The following is a 6,723-nucleotide window of genomic DNA, read 5'->3' as shown; positions in this document are numbered from 1 at the left end:
GAGATTGATTTCGGCTGTTTATCCTGGGGACGACGCGCCATTGAAAACTGCTTGCACAATCTTGGGCAGAGCCGCGAAACGTCTTAAAGAAAGCAACTTAGTCCGCGACTCAGCCATAATAATTTGTTTCGTGTTTGATTTTATTTGTTTTGCAGGCATAATTCGGCAATTGTTCCAACAATTTTAAGACGATTTATTTTGCCTTGGATATCAAAAGAAAACAATTGCTCAAACGCGATAAGTATCATTGTTAAATTTGTTTTATAGAATTATAATCGGTATAATTTTTCTTTGACGATTGAAAATGATACTTGAGATTTTAGGTAACCTGATACCTAAAATTAATTTTATGTTATGGACTAGGATTATAAAATGGTTGATGTCTTTTCAAGAGTTTTTAGCATAAAAAAATATTGTTAAAGATACACAAACTTTGTTTTTGGCGGGTTATAGAGTTTTATGTGCATCTCTTTAACGAAAATGAATTTGGTCTAGAAATTTTATCTGGATATATTAGACATCACGAGGATAAGCCACGTCAAGTTTCAGAATTTTTGGAGTTCAAAAATTATTTTTAAAGTATTTTAGAAAACTGCATAACGTATCTGAAAAAATTCTGACGGGCAGAAAATTTGACCTGATTAAATCAACTTTTCCTTATCTTGGTGTAGAAAATTTGAATCTGTGTGTCACACGAAACTTGTAGGTCAAGAACTTATCTTCAAATCCCATTTTGAAATTTCCTATTTGGATATTTAGTTTGATAGATTTGGTGATTTCAAAATCGTTATGTATGTTTGTCAAAAATAGTAGACGTGATACTTGAGATTACAGATGTAAAAAACTACATTAAAAATCATGCTTTTGATTTTATACTTCATACTCTTGTTTTGATAATGAAAAAAAGGAAGATTATTGTTAGCAATGAAACTAGTGCTCCACATATGTTTGATAAAATGCCTCATAGAAAGTTATAACTATATGTACGATGATATAACTATATAACTTTGAATATTTGTTTGAAACTTAAGAGAAACTTGAAGTGCTATGTTTCATTTGATTTTCAAGTAATTATGTAAGTGCATAACTTACTTATTTTTTGGTTTGAAATTCTCACGTGTACATGATTGTGACAAGTGAAAATTCACTTATTTGAGCAAGTTTTTATTTTCCAATGAAATAAAAATTGCGGGAGATTAATCGATGTGAGGAGCAATGGAGTTGCTGATTTCTTTGTTGGTTGGCAAAGAATGGACAATGGTTTATAAACAATTGAGCTTTAAAAGCAATTGAGGTATGTTTGATGAACTATTTGTAGTTATTGTTGTAATCAAATAATGACATTCTAAATTGAATAAATTGATTGTTCAATCTTAGAATAAACTTTAGGGAAACAAGATATTGAGAATTATTGTGTATGACAATAAACATGTGACTCATAAAAGTTTGGAACTTATGAGATGGAAATTTGATATGAAACCAAAACCTAAATAATTAAAAACCTAGTCAAAACAATTGTGAATATCAACTCTCACTAAGAAATCAACATAACAATGATTATGAGATATTCCTGCACGGCATTCCAAGGATATCAAATGTTATTAACAACGCTTTTCAAGCTTAAGTAATGTGAATTGTCGATACAGTGAGAGGATGGGATATATTGGTGTTTTACACCATGTTGGTTTTGATAGGTTATGGTTCAATATTTGAACGGAATTTTTGAAAGAAATTGGTGTGGAGATATACTTACATCTCTAGGATTTTCGGATTGGTATGATCTCAAAGTTTACTTCGGGAAGAACGATTTTATTAAAAATATTCATACTTCCGAAATGAGAAAGAATCTAGTTTCCCCATATCTTGTTAGTTACAATATTGAGATTAGAAATTTGTTGAATTTGATCAATGCAATACTACAAATGATATGTTATGGATAAAATGTTTGAGCATAATATTGCAATTTTATCATAACTTAAATTGAATTTTGAATATTTGAAATATGAGATTTTGTCATGCTTTTTAAGAAATCAGTGAGTTAGTGATGAATATGAGCATGTTATATTTTCTTATAAACTTGGTAATTTTATGAGTAACATGTATGTAATCTTATCTAACTCATAAAAGCATGTACATTTTCAAACTTACGCAGCTTGCAATGATATTGGATGAAATAAGGTATTTGAGAATATTATAAAGATGCTTCGAGTAACTTGTCTTGATATCAAATATGATTTTTGAGTAGTGAATTAGGCAATGTTGCTTCCAAATAAATTGTTGTGCAAAACGTTTTGGGTTTAAATCATTGATTTATTGGTTTTTTCACAATTGTTGGGATCTTTGGATATTGTTTTGAAGTTCTTGTTTGAGTCATAAAAATAGTGGAGGTTCCATATATGTTGTACCAACTTTGATTTAAATTAGAGGAACTAGAAAAATGAAGGTGACAAGTAATTCACTAAGAATGAACCAAGAAAAGAATATATAGTGAGACTAAATTGTAGTCATGGATATTTTGTTGATTATAATTTTGAAGATAACTTCTCATGGAAAGTAACTTTGTTCTTAAAAGTTTAATCTTTGGAAAAATAAATTCATGATCCTATTGTTTTTAGAAGCAAACAGAAAATTGTTTAACACTTGCATTCATGTCGCTAAATAACTTACATGATTGTATTGTTGATGTTGTTTCTACAATGTATGATTTGTTATAGTCATAAGTAGAAATATATACTTTTGTGTATGTTAAAGATGAGAATCTACGTAGACCAAGCATGAAAAACTTTTTAGTTTCTACAAGAACATAATGCAAAGTTAGATAAGTCATCATATATATATATATATATTCTGAAACAACTTTGAAGCAATTAAAAAGAAAAAAACAATTGTTTACTTGATTAGTTTGAATGATTTCAGAATTGATGAATGTGAAATGCACAATACTCTTTATTTTGTGTACATAAGTGGTTTGCTGAATTTTTGTTCTAACTTACAGAATTATAGAATGAAAATGAAACTGAGAACATGCTTAGTTTACTATTTCACATGAAAGATTTGAATGAAGATGGTGTATATTTTTGAAATGAATTTTTTCTTTCTTTGGATCAATTTTCATTTCAATGAAAATAGAATTTTTAAAAGAGACAGAAATATATATATAGTCTGACTGTAAACAAGTTTTCACTCATTTGGTTTAGTGCTAATGCTTTTGAGATTGTGTGTGATTGCACTAGACGTGAGTATGGTAGCTCAGTATGCTTCTTTGCTACGTGATTGACTATGTATAAGTATTTTTTGTAGTGGGGGTGTAATATATTGCTTCCATACTGGGGGTTTTATATTCAGAATTACCAATCCAAGTATGGAAAATTGGTAAAATATTGAGAAGGTTATGAGGTGTTTGAAACACCTCATCTTACGCCTATAAATACACTATCTAAATGGTTACTGCAATCCTTTAAGGATATTGCGAAGCTGATTGGACATCCTTTAAGTTGAATCCTTTAAGGAATGGAGCGATTCGATCCTCTAATAGATAGAGGAATAGACATATTAATCCAATGTGATATTACCGCGGCTATTGCATGAATTGAGAACGTAACGACAACTATAAAAGTTGATTTTATGAGAGTATGGATTATATAGTGTCTGAAAAGAGTTTTTCATTATTCCTTTGACGAAAGGATTAATAAGAAGATGTGAATACATTTTATGGATAAGGTTGATGCCCATTGATATTGAGTCATCTGTGATGGATACCCAACCTAAAAATAGGTTCAAAGGGACTAGACGAAGTCATAGGTGATATGTGAATGTGAAAGTGTGGCCGCTTTCTATGAGAATATGGGTTGTTCTCTAGATCATTCATTAAACTGGGATACAAGCACATGGCCGTAATGTGATGGCTTTAGACTTTACACTAGTATAGTCGTGTGTGTTAAGCAATCTTTTTATCTCCTAGAGTTCAAGACTTACGTTCACTCTATGGTCATATTTTAAGAGAGCCTATTAACACTACGTAAAGGTTCAAGTCGCAAGACACCTTTGCTTATGCACATGTACATTCTTGCTCAAAGTTTTAAAAATATAAGTGGGAGATTGTTGGGATATATGTTTTAAAACATAATTTAATTTCCATAAAAAAATATTTTTTAATGCTTACTCTCTCTTGACCGTTTTACTTTTGGGAGTTAAGAATATTAATTACACCATAATAATTTCTCATTAAATAATATGAATTTGTAGACTATAAATGAGATTTTGGTTGGAAAATTAAATAAGTGTCAAATGTCTTTTATGTTTTTTGTTTTAACAAGAGAAAAGAGTTTTGTGAAAGAAAACAATGTGTGAGCATCATTTGTTTTCTAGAGTGATTCTGAGCAAGAATGAAAGTGTAGAAATTTCACATCCTCTCACCGTGCAAGAGTGATTGTGTAAGAGATTGATCTCGGCTGTTTTATCCCGAGGACGACGCGCCATTGAAGAACTGCTTGCACAATTTTGGACAGAGCCACGAAACGTCTTAAAGAAAGCGACTTATTCCGCAACTCAGCCATAACAATTTGTTTCGTGTTTGATTTTATTTGTTTTGCAGGCATAATTCGGCAATTATTCCAACATAGAGTCATGTCAGGAGGGTTCTGTACATGTGACAACTATCAAGAATTATGTTACAATTGTGGTTAAATAGGTTAAATACAATCAAGCTAACTGTTTGTGTCGAAATAATGCTATATTTCCATATCCATTGCTCATTGGAGAACTCATCTCTGGCTAGGCGCCTGACACACTAGTACCAAGGATGCAGTAACTATTGCTAGCAAGGATTTTGCCATCTTCTTATGAATGGATGATAAGTGTAGTTATCCGCATATTCCATGCCTACTTCCACTCTTGTTTAACTCTGAGGTTCCGTTAGATCTTAAAGTGCACCATTTGTAACACAAGAGTTGCTGGGATGTCACTTTTTCCACCAGCAATGGCATCATTAAGAGGCTAGGGTATGAGGAGATTTGTAGCTCGGACATCTGCCGTGCCCACAGTGTCTAGCTTCTAATCCAAAACTAGGTCTGTTGCATTTGTTTCTTCTAAAAATGCCTGCTTATATATGATTTTACCTGTTCCTGCATAAATCTATTGAATTATGTAAGGTCGAACATGCTTGATTCACTAGTCATATTCTCGTTAACCATTTGTTTATTGCATTTTATTTTCAATCAGAATGTTATAACAAAGAAATAAAAAAGTTTACTCAAAAAATAAATTCAATTCAAGCGTAAATGATGAGGATGAGAAAATTAATAATTTTAAGATTTTGAATGCTTTTGAAAGATCCAACGGCTAACCAGATCCAACAATCATCCGTCTTTTTCATCAATTCTGATTCAAATTCCAGTTCCAGTTATCAGCTGTAGTCCTAGAAAGTTACCTGAGCAACGTCTCACTCTGGCGTTTCTCGCATGCTAAACCAGACCATTTTTAGTACATAGAAATTTTTATAGTAGTTTTATTACATTTATAATCTAACAAACATGACAACATCTATATTAATCCTTTTCTTATTAGACTCAGCATCAAACAGAATCGAAAATAGTTGGAAAAAAAATATGCCATTTGGCTCTACCAAATATGACAATGAAATCCCTTATCAGAGCTTCAACAGTTCAAATCCTATTGAACCAATAACTACTTTGTTCCTCGTCTAGTCCCTGGGGCACAACTAAATATACACACACAAAAGAAATCTCAAGATTGTTCATCAAAACAAAATGCTTCAACTAAAAGAGACAATTAAGTTACATGATTCAACTTCACATTTTCGCTATTTAAATAAGTTTGGCATCCCTTAGTTACAAATATCAGAAGCCATAGTTATAGTACATTTCAGATGAAAATGGAAGTGTATGCTTTTATTTTGGTAGTTACATTATTGTTGTTAGGAATTACTGTTTCAAGCTTTGGAGCAGTACTAGGTGAAAAGTTACCATCAAAACAAACACATTCTAAGGTTGACGAAAAGTTAAAACTTCTTAATAAACTCTCACTTAAAACCATCCAGACTGAATATGGTGATGTTATTGACTGCGTCGATATCTATAAACAAACTGCTTTTGATCATCCTTCTTTGAAGAATCACACCCTTCAGGTAAAAAAACAAACATTTTTCTTTTATTGTTCTGTGAAGATCACAGTATATTGTCTTCTTTTTCTGTTGTAACTTATTATGTACATATTGATACAGAAGAAACCAAGCTTTTACCCAACAACTATGAGCAAAAACGGGTCATCGATGCAAGCCATGTCCCAAAGTTGGTGGAGAAGTGGAAGTTGTCCGATGGGTACAATACCTATTCGTAGAATCCTAAGACAAGAACTACTTAATGCTACCTCTCCTGAGAATTTCGGAAGAAAAAATCCATACATTGTTAATCCAAATAGGACTACAGTAACCCAAGAAACTAACAAGACACATACATTTAACTTTCTCGACAAAAATGGAACGTCAAATTTTCTCAATGGAACGTCGAATAGCCTTTACATCAATCGCTCGGTAAGCTCCCTTATAAGACTTGAACTGCCCTGCACGGTTTATTTTATATTGACTAAGAGCTATTATCCATTTGCAGACTGCAATGCTAATAACTGAAGGATACAGTTATATAGGAGCTAAAGGAGAGATCAATGTTTGGAATCCATATATTGAAAAGTCAAATGAGTATTCGA

The sequence above is a fragment of the Papaver somniferum genome, chromosome 10, assembly GCF_003573695.1.
Source record: "Papaver somniferum cultivar HN1 chromosome 10, ASM357369v1, whole genome shotgun sequence".
NCBI lineage: Eukaryota > Viridiplantae > Streptophyta > Magnoliopsida > Ranunculales > Papaveraceae > Papaver > Papaver somniferum.
The sequence above is the reverse complement of the archived record's forward strand: the minus strand, read 5'-3'. Positions refer to the sequence as shown.